The sequence below is a fragment of the Sinocyclocheilus grahami genome, unplaced genomic scaffold, assembly GCF_001515645.1.
Source record: "Sinocyclocheilus grahami isolate Dianchi unplaced genomic scaffold, SAMN03320097.WGS_v1.1 scaffold785.1, whole genome shotgun sequence".
Taxonomy (NCBI): Eukaryota; Metazoa; Chordata; class Actinopteri; order Cypriniformes; family Cyprinidae; genus Sinocyclocheilus; species Sinocyclocheilus grahami.
This window is the reverse complement of record NW_015505964.1, coordinates 461,614-479,657: the sequence shown is the minus strand read 5'-3', so window position 1 is coordinate 479,657 and position 18,044 is coordinate 461,614. Positions and strand designations below refer to the sequence as shown.

The 18,044-nt window shown below is 36.1% G+C and overlaps 1 protein-coding gene and 1 long non-coding RNA gene across 2 annotated transcripts in view; one reads left to right on the top strand and one right to left on the bottom strand.

The window, feature by feature from the left end:
- Nucleotides 1-15,917, bottom strand: part of LOC107561641 (uncharacterized) — a 19,010-nt gene extending 3,093 nt beyond the window's left edge. The window contains exons 1-4 of the long non-coding RNA XR_001605877.1: nucleotides 15,831-15,917; nucleotides 15,626-15,690; nucleotides 5,118-5,206; nucleotides 4,909-4,963 (exon numbers count right to left, since the gene is read on the bottom strand). This is a non-coding gene — a long non-coding RNA (uncharacterized lncRNA). The remainder of the gene's footprint in view (nucleotides 1-4,908; nucleotides 4,964-5,117; nucleotides 5,207-15,625; nucleotides 15,691-15,830) is intronic.
- arhgap23b (Rho GTPase activating protein 23b) overlaps nucleotides 1-18,044 on the top strand; it is a 69,564-nt gene that overhangs the window by 37,475 nt on the left and 14,045 nt on the right. The gene's annotated exons all lie outside the window — the stretch shown is intronic.

The following is an 18,044-nucleotide window of genomic DNA, read 5'->3' as shown; positions in this document are numbered from 1 at the left end:
TGTCTAACAGACATTTCTTGTTGGATGACAGACCATCACCTTCAACTCAACCTGGCTAAGACAGAACTGCTTGTGGTTTCAACAAACCCATCACTTAATTTCACCATCCAGTTAGGCTCATCAACCATAACTCCTTCAAAAACAGCTAGAAACCTTGGAGTTGTGATTGATGATAAGCTGAATTTCTCAGACCACATTGCTAAAACTGCCCGGTCCTGCACATTTACTTTATACAACATTAGGAAGATCAGGCCCTTTCTTTCAGAACATGCAGCACAACTCCTTGCTCAAGCTCTTGTTCTATTCAGGCTGGACTATTGCAATGCTCTCTTGGCAGGTCTTCCAGCCAGTTCTATCAAACCTTTACAATTAATCCAAAATGCCGCTGCAAGATTAATCTTTAATGAACCGAAAAGAACACATGTCACACCTCCGTTCATCAATTTGCACTGGCTACTAGTAGCTGCTCGCATTAAACTCAGGCATTAATGTTTGCCTACAAAACCACCACTGGCTCTGTACCCATTTACCTAAATTCATTACTTCAGAGTTATGTGCCCTCTAGAAGCTTGCGTTCTGCAAGTGAACGGCGTATTATTGTGCCATTTCAAAGAGGCACAAAATCACTTTCACTTTTTTTTATTAACTGTTCTCTCCTGGTGGAATGACCTGCCCAAATCAATCCGAGCAGCTGAGTCCTTAACCATCTTCAAGAAACGACTAAAAACCACATCTGTTCCACCTTTATTTGACCCTCTAACTCTAGCACTTTCTATTCTATTTTAATTCTACTTCATAATTATCTTCTTTTGTTTTATTTAAAAACAACAACAAAAAACTAACAACCACTAGCTTTCTATTTTTTCTATTCTACTTGTTTTTCTTTGTGTGTGTGTTTGGATTCTGAAGGATCATGTGACACTGAAGAGTAATGACGCTGAAAATTCAGCTTTGAAATATATATATATACCTTCCTAAGTGTACTGCGTTAGGCTAACCGAGACTTGTCATTTGCACTTATATATTGTTGCTCTTTTGTTAGTTTTGACTGCTTTTATTGTCCTCATTTGTAAGTCGCTTTGGATAAAAGCGTCTGCTAAATGACTAAATAAACAAAAAATACTGTCCACCACTGACCCACACACAGACTTAGTTTTTTTTTTTCCTTCTTCCTTTTAGGATTAGCAACAAGTATACAAAAATATACAACCCTAGTAACAACAAAATCACAAAACCAAATGAAATAAAAAAATACCACAACAAACATACAGGGCCAGGGGTAATATAAATTACATTATATAAAGTAAAGGTGCCTCAAAAGGCACTTTTTAACAACCATGCAAAAGGTCACAGAGCATTCAGTCAACTGTACATTATAGGAAAGAACCAATATTATAAGATGCACACAATGTTATCGATTTTAAGGCTTTAACATTGCTGGAGGTAGATATTGTTTCCAAGTAATACTTCAGATCTTTACTAAATATAAGAAATAAGGGCTTTACAGACAAAAATTCACACTTATGTATATAATTTTGCTAGCAAAATAAATAGATTTATTAGAAAATATTTGTCCTTTAGATTCTTAACATGATAAAAACCAAATAAAACATCCTTGTACAACAAAGAAAAATTGTCTAAGAGAGAAGAACGTATAAATTAACAATTTTTTCCAAAAAATGGTTACATGGGTACATTCACAAAAGAGATGAGAGATAGACTCATCTACCATTCCACAAAAGGAACAAAGAGGATCCTTCTCCGGAAGCATTTTTTTAATATAAACATTCACAGGGTAAACTCGATGTAGCAATTTAAAGGATACCTCTTTAACCTTGTTCGTAATTAAATATTTATTGGGTAACGACCACATACTCTTCCAAGGAATATCAAAGATAATTACTCCAGTGAAATACAACAGAAGGAACAGTAGTTATATCATTCTGAAAAAGATGTCGAATCTTTCTATTCCTGAAAGAAGGGCTGAGCACAAAGCAAATTTACCCTTTCACGGTTTCACAGGGATTAGTCAGGGAAATAAAGGAGGGTACAGAATCAACAGAGTTTTTTAATAGTTATGGACGCCGTTCCGAGTGGAACTATTGCACTATGGCAAAATCACATGGGGTGACCGGAATACAACATTTTCTTAAGAACTCAGAATAAGAAAGTAAATAACCATTACTATTTAAAAGCTGAGAAACCAAAAATATTTTTAAACCAATCAGGAAAAAAATCGATTTATTTTTATAACATATCATGGTTATTCCAGATAAAATAACGGTGGGGACTGAAGTTGTGTTTATATATTAAGTGCCAGGCCAATAGCATCTGCTTGTGGAAGTTTGATAATTTAATAGGTAATTTAGAGATATTATAATTACATACCAACAAAAAGGGGAGACCACCAACTTTGGAGAAAACATAATTGGGAATAGCATTCCAAAAGGAATCGGGACCATTCAAAAACTGCCTCAACCAATTTATCTTAAATGTATTGTTTAAGGAAGAAAAGTCAAGAAAATTTAGACCCCCATAATCATAGCTGTTTATAACGACAGATTTTTTGATATAGTGTCTCCTGTGTTTCCAAAGGAAGAAAAAAAGCATTCTATCGACCTCAACACAGACTTATCCACATACAAAGAGAGAGCAGGATAGGTTACTCTCGAAATACCCTCAGCTTTGGCAAGGAGTGCCCTTCCTCTTAAAGATAAGACCCTTTGGAGCCAGGAATTTAATTTTTTCTTAGTTTTAGCCACTACTGGATCAAAGTTTAATATACCTTTAATATTGTCATCTTTGCAAATAGTTATACCCAAGTAACATACATGAGATTTAACAGGGATATTATAAAAGGGAAGAGGCAGAGCAGGACTTTATGGCAAGCAGCTCACATTTATCTAGATTTAAAGTTAAGCCAGAGGCTTTAGAAAACACTTTAATACAATCTATAGCAACAGGGATCTGTGAATCATCTTTTAGAAAGAGAGTGGTGTCGTCTGCTAACTGGCTTATGAGAATATGATTATCAGCTATATTGATACCTTGTAAACTACTATTCAACAAATAAGAGGTGAGGAGCTGGGATGCTATTACAAACAGGTATGGTGAGTCTGGGCAACCCTGGTGAACTCCTCTGAACACTTCAAATCTAAGCAACAGATTTAAGATTAATTGAGCAGGTACCATTTTTATATAAAGTGCGGATAGTTTTACAAAAGAAATCACCAAAGCCAAACTTGAGCAGAGATTGTAAAATAAATGTGCTCAAGAGAATCACAAGCTTTATAAAAATCTAAAAAAATAAATAAAACTCTCCTCCTTTACCAATTCGGCCTAGTCTAAAAAATCTAAGACTAGGCGAATATTATTAGCAATATGCCTTTTAGGGATAAAACCTGACTGGGTTCCATCTATAATTGAGCCCAGCACACATTTAAGTCTATTGGCTAATATCAAAGCTAAAATTGTATAAATCACAGTTTAATAGGCAAATTGGACGCCAGTTATCTATAAAAAGAATGTCTTTCTTAGGTTTAGGTATTAAAGTGAGTAGGCCTTGTGATAACGTCGGAGTGAGTGTTTCGAATTCAATGCTTTCTAAATAAGTCTCCAGTAAGAAAGGTGCTAGTTCTTGAGCAAACCTTTTGTAAAGTTCGGCTGTCAGCCCATCAGTCCCTGGAGACTTGTTGTTCTTAAGAGCTTCGATAGATTCTATTATTTCAAAAACAGTTATATCTCGGTCACAGGTGATCTTCTCATTAATAGATAAAGTCTTAATCCCCTTCAGAGATTGAAAAAACAACGATGCCGAGTCCTCACAATAATTAGACTTGTAAAGAGTAGTATAAAAATTTGCACAAAAAGTACCAATTTGTTTAGGGTCAGAAGAAACTGTACCATTAATGTTCATAGAGTTAATAGTTAAATTTCTAGAATTATTCTTTTCCATTCTAAAAAAAGTAAGCTGTGCTTTGCTCTCCCTGCTCAAGCCATCTTCTTCTAGAGCAAATAAAGGAGCCATCTGCCCTGTACTTGTATACTGAGTCTAACTTAGAAGCTGAGCTAGTAGAACTTGCTGAATTGCAAACTGACAAACCATACTGAGTTTTGTTATGAAGGGATACTATTTTAGAAGCGATAATCTCCTCTTCCCATTTTTTGAGTTTAGTTAGATAACTGCCAAAATTGCTAGCACATTTGCCAACTTCGTCTTTAAGAAGCTCCCAGTTCAGACCATATTTATTTTAATTTTTGCTTTGAGCCAGTAGTATTTAATCAAATGAAATGGTATTCTTGAATTGGTCATATGTAAGCAAAGAGGAGTTAAGCTTCCAATAAGATGCTCTAGGACTTGAGGAAATATTGACAGAGGAAAGAGGGGATTGAATAAGAATGGCCCTATGATCAGTTAGAGGGGAGGGAAGAATGCTAATAGCAGCATTAAAGTTTTTGACACACTGAGATACAAGCCAGTAATCAATACGAGACTGTCTTGAACAACTTGTTACTCCTCTAACTGTTCCTTATATGTATATTTAACTTTTCCGGCCTCTTATTGCTACCTGTCCCAACTTTTTTGGAATGTGTAGCTCTCATGAAATCCAAAATGAGCCAATATTTGGCATGCCATTTCAAAATGTCTCACTTTCAACATTTGATATGTTATCTATATTCTATTGTGAATAAAATATAAGTTTATGAGATTTGTAAATTATTCCATTCCTTTTTTACTCACAATTTGTACAGTGTCCCAACTTTTTTGGAATTGGGTTTGTATAAGACTTAATATTTGGAAAAGTTTCCCTCCAAATATCGATGACATTAAACAAATTTAGAGTTAACAGAAGTGGCCTGTCTAAGTGGTAGTCTATCCATCTGGTTACAGACTCCATGAAGTTCGACCTGGAACGAGACAGCGGTGACGCCACTGCGGGGATATGATCCACCCAAACGACCGCTGCGGGAAAAGGATGAAGCTAAATGATTAAATACACAGCCTACATGCAACAGCCGATGCCCGTACACAAAACATTAACTGAAATAACACAAATTGAGATTCGCATCCCTTCCACGACTGATAAGCGTATAATAAAAAATAAACAAACACATACCTGGAGGACGACCGATGCGGTCACATTCATCAGACGAAAAGCGCAGCCGCGGCAAGACGCCAGACAAGGCTGCACACGCAGCCGCTTTCCTAACAACGAGAGCACAGACCAGATGCAGTCACATATGGGGTGTAATTTAAGCACTTACGTTGCCAACTAAGCAATCAGTCGTGTCGATCGTCGCGTACCTTGCCGTCAGCAGAAGCCGTGACCAATGACGTGTGATAAGCGCAACACTTTCGTCGCCCCCCTTCTCGCGTGAGAAGCTGCCTGAGAAGATACCCGAGAAGCTAAATGAGGTCTGCGCCGTGTCCTCTGCAGTACCTTTTGCCAGTCTGTGTGTGATTTTGTCAAATGTCTTAAGTGCTATAGATTAGTGTTTTTTGTTTTGCTTTGAGCGAAAAGAAAAAAACCTGTTATAACATTTTAGTACCGCCAAATCCCAGAATATTCCATAATCTTCAGAATGTTGACGAAAATATGAGTAAAATAAAAATTACACTGTAAGTTCATTGATTAGCTAATATTGCAAATGTTATTTAGAAAAAGTGCTTATAACTTGTAAAACAACAACCAAGAACAACCAATTCACAGCTTTCTTGTAAGTGCCATGTACTGTATAAGATAATGGCAGTGTAATCCAAATGGAAAGACACCATTTTTATGAGTTTAAGAGTTTTGTCCCCAAGAAAACAAAATCGAAAAATGGCTTAATGCATTAACAGTTAAATCCAAAAGACCAAATTCTAAATTAAAGATGCATTCATAATGTAAGCAATGGACCATGAGTAAACACTTCAATCAAGTTTTACTAATTCATTTAGTAGTTTAGAAATTATAATATTCTAGGCTATATATTATACTGGCATGCATAAATACACACATTCCAATTTTTTTATGATTTCTCCAAAGTTGGCCTCATTTTACAGATATTTTGTGTTCTCATTCATAAATCACATTATATAATTAACTCTGTCACAGTGAGAACTCAAACAACACACAATTATCCATAAGCAAGCATTCAGTAGCAAAACTGATTACACACCAGTCAGAATCTCAGAATAGTATAAACAGGAGCACAGGTGACTGCTTTAAAAATGCATCCTAGCACTGGAGAGAGAGCTGAAAGAATCACCGACAGGGTTTTACACTGCTTACACAGTGTAGTACAGTATAGTAACTAGAGTAACAGTACTTTATATAAGGGACATTTCACTATTCGGTCTCCAGTAAACAGTATGACATGTTGTACACACTCAAACTTGTGACTGTCAAATTTAGCCTGTTTTTTTGGTTACCCGTGTTTTTGCAGATCCGAGTCTGAAAGACAACTGCCTAAGGGAGGTTGAGAAAGTGTTTTGTCAAAAGACCAAGAAATGTATTTTTGTACTATATACTACTGTAATGAAATTTGGCCAATTTATTTATGTATGCAATCATCAGTATACGGTATTATGTTACATACCTATTTGATATTTAGTGCTTTTGTTTTTGAACTTTACTTCTCTTGTAAGATCATCTACTGCAAGATCACTTACAGTAGTGTAATGAAAACTGAGGTTTCATAAAGCTTATTGGTGTATTTTATTCTTTCTGCATTTTTCATTTGTGTTGTATACCAAGACATTTAGCTGCCAAATAATTTCTGAATCCCAATAAGAGGTTTTTGTTACAGTGTTCTGAATCTCTCACTAGTGTTGTTCACTGGGCAGGGAAGTTGTCTGTGTATTTGAACTGTAGGTTTTGCCATCTGAGGCCAAAGTTTGATATTGATAGAAGTAAGGGTTTTTGCCTGGAGTATTTGATTTTGACATGGAAGTTTGTACAAGTTTGTCACGAGAATGTGTTTATAGTTGTGACAAAGTGGTGAATTGTGTGTTAGTAATCGAGAAAAACTAAGACAGCATTTAGGAACATTTAAACAATTGGAAAATCTTTGGGATAAACAATGTACACTGATTATATAAAACTATACTGTCAGTACATCATAGTTAAAAGAAAGTTATATACACATTTATTTCTGTTCAAAAGTGTGGAAATTAATTTTTCTAAATAAACTTCAAATAGGCCTATTCCTTATCCTGTGCTCTCTAGTGGACAACATTAATATCACAGCTTTCAGCCTCAGGTTATGTTATCACATAGGCTTTGATAATAAACAGCATAAATAATTTAGTTTTTTTTTCTTTGAGCACTCATTATAATTCACTTTTCAAGCAATATCACCTAAAAATCTATTGAAAATCATGAAAGCCTATTCAGTGACTGAATATATTTGGACGCTCCATGTTACAGTTATAGTTTAAATAAAATACAATATAATAATATAGGCTAATGTTAATCACATTAATATCACAGCTTTCAGCCTCAGGTTATGTTATCACATAGGCTTTGATAATAAACAGCATAAATAATTTAGTTTTTTTTTCTTTGAGCACTCATTATAATTCACTTTTCAAGCAATATCACCTAAAAATCAATTAAAAAACATGTAAGCCTATTCAGTGACTAACATGGAGCGTCTAAATATATTCACAGTTGCAGTTTAAATAAAATAATACAATATAATAATATAGGCTAATGTTAATCGGAGCACATATGAACTTAATGGTAATAGTTAAACACGTCTCTAAAGAAAAAAAAATTATTCACTATACAGTGGACCTCATTTCTGAAAACTAGATAATTGTATGATCAGCAGATGTCTATCATTTCAGAGTTCAGATTTTGTTTTTTCATGTCATACAGCTGCTTATTACAAGAGCAGTTTGTTGTAGGCTACTGTACATGTTCATATGCATGCCTATATATTATAAATGATTAATAAATGTTTAGGCCCATTTCAAAATGTTTTGAAACTGTTCTACCCAGTTTGACATTTTCAAATGTTAGGTCTATTAAAATAAGGCTGTAGCTCATATAGTAGCCTATTGTTCATGTGTTGATATCTACTGAAGCCTTATGATTACAGTCGTAGGGAGACAGTGGCGAAATGAGTCAGCCCCGGGCCCATATGCAAAAAAATAATTTGTATGGCCCCCCAAACGTTATGGGCTCCAACTCGGTTAACTTAACTTAGACCCTATTGTTGATTTTTCTGAAGTAAATAATGATCCGTGAATCGTGACTATTCACAAACTGTTTTATTTACGGTATAGGCTAATGCTTGGAAATTATGTTTAAAGTTTTCAAGCCCATTATTTGTAGCACGCAAGCCACTCAATCGCAGCTTTGTGCCTGGTTAATACAAAGTCTCAGCCTTCAGTCAATTTTATGATAAAATACAAACAATAAATGTCTTTTTACACTCTTTAATTTGTAGTGAGCTTCGCCTCAGTTCAAGCTGCATATGAATCAATTATATTTTCCTCTTTAATGTTTGCAGCATGAAATAAACATGAATACTTTAATGCATGTTAAAATCAGAACAATTTAATACAAACGAATGTCTCATGAATCGATCAGAGTTTTTGAAAAAGTCAAAAGAATGACTGAAGCCACAGACTTTTTTTTTTTTTTGGAGTACCCTTACCAAAAAGTAGTATACTTCAAGTTTATTTTAGCAAGTACACGTATATTTTTAAGTATACTTTATGTAGTAAGTATACAAATATCAGTGTACTAGTAGTATACTTGTAAGTGTACTATTTCAATACTCCTTGGGACTAAATTGGCCCACTTTCTAGTATATAAAAGTATACTTTTATAAGTATAACAGTAGTAAACTTTGAGTACACAACTAGTTTACATCAAAATGTTTGGTTTGTACTGCAACTATACTAAAAGGGAACTTATAGGTATACTGATAGTTTACTAATTAAATATTTGTAGTAGCATTTTTACATCATACTTTATACTACTATGTCCCTATTTAGGTATTAATTTGTATATATGTTACATGAATATCTGAACATACAAAACATCAAAAGAACAGGGTATCTGCTTGTAAACAAAACCATTTTATTCTAGCTTCATGCATTCTTTTTTTAAACACTTGAATGTGGATAAGTTTCATAAATAAATAAAAAGAAAGAAACACTTTGAACAAAAAGCTGAAAAAAAGACTATGAATTGGATTCAGAATGATAATCAAAATGTAGATAAAGTCAATCAACACCCCAAAGCTTGACAGTTATTATTAGGTCGACATTTTATTCCATAATGTTACATAGTTTTGATACGGTTTCATGTCTGATGATCGTGTTAGATTACATGTGGAAGCATCTGTTGTTTCGGTTTCTTCTTCACTTGTGTTTTTTGGAAATTCTGTACAGAAGGATTTGTTATACTACAAACTATACTATACTACTTGTTATTCTGTACAACCTGACTTGTTATACTAGCGCCCCCTACAGTATAACAATGAAAACACGGATTCTAGGAGCACAATTATAGCTAAAATATATTTAGACTTTTTTCAAGTATAAGTCAAGTATACTTAAATGTCATTTTAAGTATATTTCTGAGCAGTACATAAAGCCCATTTCTGAGAAGTACATAAGTAGACAAAGTATAATTTCCTATTTTTAGTTTAAAAGTATACTAATAGCACACTTGAATAAACTTTTTTCGTAAGGGTGGGCATATTTATGGAATTTTCACATTAACTTCACGCAAAATAACATGATTTTATTATCTTAATTTTGATTTTATTCTTAAATACGATTAACGTCATAATATTCTATTTAGTTATTTTTCAACGTGGCACAAAAATGCTGCAGTATAGGCTACTGAAAACAAACAAACAAACAAAAAAAAGTAAAAAATAGTGAGGGGATATTTGTATTTGTTAATAAACCAATGTTTTCTGAGTCAATGTTGCAAAAATTAATTTGAGCCAACCTGACTTGCCATCTCCTCATTGGACGTGCCTTTAGAGAGACATTCATCTTTACGGATTACATAATGAAAGAGGTTTTGTTTTTGATTTTAAATTATTTCATTTTAAAAAAGTAATTTCTATAGATATATTATCATGTCGGTGAAGCACTCCTGCGCAAGACCAAGAGGACAGAAAGCGCATCCTGTTTCTTTTCCTTGCTTTACAAAAGCACAAGATTTTGTTGATATTGTGAGTGCACACAAATACAAGTAAACCCTTTCCAGTTCCGAATGATGCATACTCTTACCTTTAGGAGCAAAAATTATGGCGTATTTTTTAGTTTCCACTGTTATTAAAAAAAATGCAAGTGATCGCGCTGGCACCTTCATGTCCAGCAAAGACCGCTTTAGTTTTATATCCAAACGATTGGATATGTGCCTAACAGCGCTCATTTATCTAGGTTAAATGTTTAAATTTATACCGTGAAATGCATGAAGTGTTTTATGCCCGTTTATTTTAGGCAAGTCGTGTTGGTTTGAGATGGCTAAATTGATTAAACATAATGCTCAACTCACTGTCTGCCGCTTGGTCGTTCCTTTAAAAAACAAAAACGTGAATTTAACAAACATAAAATGTTCCAAACGTTTCTAAAATTAACTTTATAAAGAAACAAAAGAAATGACCACTTTGCCATTAAAAACCAAAACTGAACTATTTTAATAGCGGTGTAATGGGGAAGAGAGAGGCATGCACATTACTAAGCACTGAAATATAAAACATATAGAAAAGGAAAAAGAGTTTTAAAAATATATATAATTAAACACTGCGTCGTCAGAGTTGGTATGTGGCTTTATCAGACACTTGCACTTAACATTATGAACATCAAGCTCAAATGGAGTTAACAAGGTTTTTGACCAGCGAATGACGGAGATCTGGGTTTTGTCTGTCATTACAACAGCCGCATCTGAGGCAGCAAGTCGCATTATACGCTTTCATCAACTTACGGGTTATAGTTTTTCATGTCGTTTAATACACTTGACCCCCCGTTTATTTTAGGCAAGTCGTGTTGGTTTGAGATGGCTAAATTGATTAAACATAATGCTCAACTCACTGTCTGCCGCTTGGTCGTTCCTTTAAAAAACAAAAACGTGAATTTAACAAACATAAAATGTTCCAAACGTTTCTAAAATTAACTTTATAAAGAAACAAAAGAAATGACCACTTTGCCATTAAAAACCAAAACTGAACTATTTTAATAGCGGTGTAATGGGGAAGAGAGAGGCATGCACATTACTAAGCACTGAAATATAAAACATATAGAAAAGGAAAAAGAGTTTTAAAAATATATATAATTAAACACTGCGTCGTCAGAGTTGGTATGTGGCTTTATCAGACACTTGCACTTAACATTATGAACATCAAGCTCAAATGGAGTTAACAAGGTTTTTGACCAGCGAATGACGGAGATCTGGGTTTTGTCTGTCATTACAACAGCCGCATCTGAGGCAGCAAGTCGCATTATACGCTTTCATCAACTTACGGGTTATAGTTTTTCATGTCGTTTAATACACTTGACCCAAATCTCATGATAGACGATGAAGCGCTATATGCACAGGATATTTAAAACGTAGCCTACAAAAGTAGCCTATTGGTTACAACTAGACGACAAAAGCTATTCTCCGCTCTTCAAACACACAACAAACATTAGCCTTTATAGACACTGTTTTAGTGAAGAAAACGCTGTACTTATTCAAACATTATTTACCCTTGCATTGCAAACAAGCCGAGATCTGTCTCCAGGCTGCGCGGCGCTTTGTTCTGAATGGAAGCAGGGTGAAGTGAAGAGGTTTTGCTGACAGTTTGAGGATCCATAGCATTAAAAAGTTGTGACAAGCTCTTTTGAATGCTTTTCAGTGGTTAAATCACTGCTATTGGTCTGTTTGAGGGTTTTACAAATATTTAACAATAATAACGAAATATAATAGAGAGTTTGGATTTTCCACGGCACACCTTACTGGGCTAGGGTATGGCGACTGCCATACGGAAACGCCACCCCTGGGACAAAGCCAAATGATTATAAATGTACGTTTATCCACACGTAGGCCTACGTTATCCAGACGTAAGTTATCCAGATACTTATCCACACGTACGTTATCCAGACGCAAGTTATCCAGACGCTTATCCACACGCACGTTATCCAGACGTAAGTTATCCAGATACTTATCCACACGTACGTTATCCAGACGCAAGTTATCCAGACGCTTATCCACACGCACGTTATCCAGACGCATATCCACGCAACGTAAAAAAAAAAATCCTTTCTTTGTTACGTCGCCGCCACGCCTCTATGGGGTGTACTATATGCAGTTTTTGCTAATTATGGCGAGTGATTCGTGACTTTTCTAAGCTAGGCAGGAGAAGGAGAAGGAGCAGTCTACCCTTCCGTCACCGCCAGTCCGTGTAGATTTTTGAATGGGCTTGATAGGGACGGCAGACGACAGACCGGCGGCGACGTCACGGCGACGTCATGGTAGGAAGTATACCTGACGGCGACGTAGCTACGGCGTATGTGAGAAATGTAGAATTATGTACGTCTGAACTAGGCACGTCGCCTCACAAGACTATGAGGTGTATTTTGTGCATCTGCTTTGCAAACTAAGTAATCAGTCGTGTCGATCGTCGCGTACTTTTCCGTGAGCAGAAGTCGTGAACAATGACTTGTGATAAGAAGCATGACACTTTCGTCGCCCCACTTATCGCGTGAGAAGCTACGTGTGAAGCTACGTGACGTCTGCGCTCTGTGGTCTGAAGTAACCTTGTACCGGAAAAAATAATACATATGTTTGCTTATCTAGTAATATAACATATTAACTAGTATGTTATTGTATTGTTGCTGTTGTTATTGCTGTGAATAAAGTGTAATGGTAGGGACTGCCTCAGAAAAGACATAATGTCTAATAATTGTCTGTCTGTTATGTGACATTGCATATTTATGCAGAATTTTGAGTAGTTAATGTTAGCTGTGTAAAAACATTGTGATATTACTGTTGCTTGAAGGAACTTTCCATTAAATAACAGCTGTTGGTTTAGAAATTTTACTTCAAATAGGACGACCTAAGAACGTGACATGAAGCTGGTATACGGCAGAAAGAAGATTGAATAAGAAGTCTTGTCAAAAGATTGATTTGTTTTTCTGAATAACAGAAAAATTTCTGGGTTTTTTTGTTAAAAATCTGAGGTCATATGATGTGTGAACATTTCCATAGTCTGGTGGAAAGAAGTGAAGTTAATAATCAGTTGACAAATATGTCTTACCCAGAGCCGTTGAATATTCATGCTCTGGTCTTACCCAAATACACATCAATAGTATAGCACATAGCATAAACACTCACATGATGTTAACAGTTCAACAATGCAAAATGTCCTGTATTAAAGACAGTGTATGGCCTCAGTTATGAGTTGTCCAACAAGTATATGTTATGCATAATTTTCTACATAATCCATTGTTTGGCACTGACACGGCAAAAAAGGTGAATTACTGCGCCACCTTGTGGCTATTCGCCAAATACACTTGATTTAACACACATGACTGAACTCGTTCTCATAATGGAAAGCCATTCAGATTACACATCATTAGATGTTACATAATGACTGCTGGCAGCAAAATCGAAAATAGAGAGTAAAGGGAAAAATACCTCAAGGAAATCAAATATGTAATGACTTTGTTCAATGATTCAGGGGAAATATCATTTTGTTTATAGCCCTTGTGGTTCAAGGGTCATTAACAGACATACAAATAAGAGTAGGCCTACCAAACCTTACACAAAGATTTTACAGTAGGCCTACACAACAGAAATTTGATTATTGTACATACAGTAAACTCACTTTCCACTCTCTTTAAATCATGATTGTCATTATTATTTGTACACGTTTAGTTACTGTATTTTACCAAATAAAAAAGGCAACGTCAATGTTTCCCAACCCTGTTCCTGAAGGCACACCAAACACTACACATTTTCCAGCACTTCCAACCTCATCCCAATCAGTTCGTCACCTCTTCAGATGAAGGAAATATCAAAAACATGCACCGTTGTTTTGCCTACAGGAACAGTATTAATGAGATCTATTGTCAGATCTTATGCTGGTGCAGTCCAAGGCCTTCCTGGTGCATGATTATGTGGCCACATGATTCCTGGCCACATGATTCCAGATGCCTCATGTGGCCAGAGTCTGTAGGCAGTCTCTGGATGATGAAGGCATACAAGTGAAAACAAGTACTGTGGAGAGGCAACAGCAAGGGTGGTCTGGGGAGGACCATCCTTAGAGTTCTCACAGACCTCCACATGCTAAGTATCGGGATGAAATTGATGCCATTGACTGACCCTCACATTCTCCAGACTTAAATCCAGTTTAGAACCTCTGGGATCTCATTTATCCAAAGCCATCAAGTAGCACTATAGACTGTCCAGGAGCTCACTTATGCTCTGATCCAGGTCTGGGAGGAGATCCCCCAGTACACCATGTGCCATCTCATCAGGAGTATGCCCAGACATTGCTGGGAGTTCATATGGGCACGTGGGGCCATGCACATTACTCATTAACATTAATGCTTTTAATGTACTTTACTTGTTACTGTAATTCCTGCCCTGAATGTGTTTATGATTTTGGCTTTCATTGACCATTGTCACATTATTTTTTTCCCCACAACAATATGCAAAATATATAAGTGAAGAGTTTTAACCTGGATATTTCATTCATTGAGAGCTAATAATTAAATCTAAGATTTAGGTATTCCCTTAATTTTTTATATACAGTCTATATAAACAAATAAACAATTTTCTTTATTTCCTAGTGTCTAGTGGATTTATGAAAACAAAACTTTTTCAAATAGTACTTAGTTTGGTATTCATTTCTTATTGCATAAATGTTTTATTAAGATCTTGTTTTCTTTGCATCTATTCAAACTTGGTTTGATAAATATATCAAACTGTGTGTGTGTGTGTGTGTGTTTTATATCCCAAATTAAAACCTTACTTAGAGCACAACAGTAAGTAAAGATAATAATGATGATAGTTAATATCCAGACGTTCATCCACACGTACGTAATCCAGACACTCATCCCCACGTAGGTAATCCAGACACTCATCCCCACGTAGGTAATCCAGACGCTCATCCCCACGTAGGTAATCCAGACGCACATCCCCACGTAGGTAATCCAGACGCACATCCACACGTAGGTAATCCAGACGCACATCCACACGTAGGTAATCCAGACGCAAAGTAAAAATATCCTTCAAAGCTACGTCCGCCACGACGTCACCGTGCACTTTGAGCGCGGCAATGTCACGTGACCGTGACGTCTCATATTTTACGTCTGACGCCTGAATACTATGGGATTTTGGCCAGACGGCTGGCGAGCATATACACGTTTGTTCTCACGTTTGTCAGTTTGCATAGCAAGAGCAAAAATTGCACAAAATACACCTCATAAGTGCTTAAATCACACCCCATACTCCGCGCAGTTTGAGCGCAGCTCCGACACGTGACGTCTAACGTCTCGTATCTTACGTCTGACGCCTGAATACTATGGGATTTTGTCCAGACGGCTGGTGAGCGTATACACGTTAGTTCTCCTCCGTTTGCTTAGCAATCAGCAAAAAGTGCATATAGTACACCCCATAGTCACCTTCATCAGCCGAACAGCGCAGCAGCGGCAAGACGCCAAACAAGGCTGTACACACAGCCGCTCTCCTAACAACGAGAGCACAGACCAGATACAAACGCAAATTAACTAAAGTGAAAAAAGTGATGTAAACTAAAACCAGAATAAAGCAAACTAAAACCAGAATAAAGCAAGCAAATGCAATACACCAAAGGCTGCATTAACCCACCTTTACCGACCCACAGTCACGTTCAGCAGAAACAGCAGAAGCCCAACCCCACCCGGCAAATGACGCCTGCCCAGGTACATAAGCCAATGGCTTTTATAGACTGTACCAATCAATGACGAAAAAAGACCCGCCCTAAATTCAATTCGGGAAATCACGCCTATTTTACCTATTATGCCACAATCATTTACTATAGTTTTAGATGACAATATAAAATCGCCTTACATTTTTATGTGAACAGTGATGTCCATTCCATGAATTAAAAATAAAACAAAAATGTTTAAGTTGAAATAAACAAAACTCCAAGGTCCTTCCAGGGGTAAACTCCAATGTGAAACTGACGGTCTGTTTCAGACCCCTCACATAGATGGGAGGGGTGAGGGAGGGTTTGTAGACCAGATGATCTGCAATGCTAGTCTGCTAACCTTTTTTCTAAGAGTTTCCCTACTTCAGCTGATGTCCGGTGGTTCTTGCATAAATTTCAAATAAACAATTTGTATTAGATTTATTTCACATTAATCACTTTAGATTCTTACATTTCTTATTTTAAACAATCTTCAAAGTTTAATGCCCTCACACACACACAATAAAAGATGTTGCCAGTGTCTTTCTGGATGTTTAAAAATAAAACTAGAAAATATTTCATTTGTTTTAAATGGATGCGAAGGAGTGTGTTTGTCACAGCGCTGACGTACCTCTTGCGTCAAATGCGGAGCTGGTAATTCCTTATTTAAGTTGTATCTATTAGAAAATTTTATATTTTATTTCAAAACATTTTCCCGCTTAAAAGGCTAAATAAAAAGAGTGTCCATATCTTAGAGTAGCCTATTCCTAGGGCGATCCTGCGCCCAATATCTGACATCCTGCGGCAGCTAAGATCTAGTTCTGCACTTGTTGTATGTGCTCATTACCGCGGGGAGTAAGGGTGCTGAGGGGGCTGCAGCACCCCCTGGAGTGTAGCCCACGAAAAAAATGGGGGTGCTGGGGGTGCGGTGTTAAAAATAAATGAATGAACAATATGCAATACAAAATAAATAATATAAATTTTATTAATTAGTATATTCATTAAAATTCATTGAAAAAAGTAGCCTAAGCCTACAATGACAAGAAGCAACAGTTAAATATGAGTTAAGTTGAATCAAATTGACTGCGAAAGTCGTTTCAACTGATTAAACGTATTAAACTGCCATGATTTTTGGATTATATTATAACCTGTAACATGTCTCTGCCGTTCCTTATATTAAACATAAAACTTTTATGAACAGATAAGAACACATAAGATCAGTGGTGTAGCGTCTGGTTATGCAGGGTATGCAGGTGCATATGGGCCCGGTCAGTTTGGTGGCAACGAGGGAACGAATAGAGCCCTGCCCAGCCCTTGTCCAACAGCTTTATGAGAATTCTCGGCCCGAGTCCGACTGGATACCGTGACTTTTCTCTCTCTTCCCCATTACACAGCTATTAAAATAGTTCAGTTTTGGTTTTTAATGGCAAAGTGGTCATATTTATTTTTGTTTCTTTATTAAGTTATTTTAGAAATATGTTTGGAACATTTTATGTTTGTTAAATTCAAGTTTTAGTTTTTTAAAAGGAACGACCAAGCGGCAGCGGCAGACAGTGAGTTGAGCATTATGTTTGATCAATTTAGCCTTCTCAAACCAACAGGACTTGCCTAAAATAAACAGACATAAAACACTTCATGCATTTCACAGCATTAATTTAAACATTTAACCGAGATAAATTTCAAGGTTAGGTGCATATCCAATCGTTTGAGCGGAGAGTGGAAGCTAAAGGCTGCAGGACATGGGGGCGCCAGCGCAATCACTTGCATATTTTTTTGTTTGTTTTTTATTTTATTATAATTTTTTTTGTTTGTTTGTTTGTTTTTTGGGCTGATGTGCCAAAATTGTGTCTGCATTCAGTAGCCTATACGGCAGCATTTTTGTGCCATGTTTAAAAATAACTAAATAAAATGAATGTCATAATATTTTAAGAATAAATTTAAAATTAAGATAGTAAAATCATGTTATATAATGTGAAAATTCCACCCATAGGCCTACTCCTCCAAAAAAAAAAGTCTGTGGCATCCTTCATTGTTTTGACTTTTTTAAAAACTCTGGGCCCGGTTCCCCAAAACGTTCTTATCGCTAAGTAGTTCTTCACCTATTCCTTAACCTCTCTCTTAACGTTATGGCACGATTCCCGACACGTTCGTAC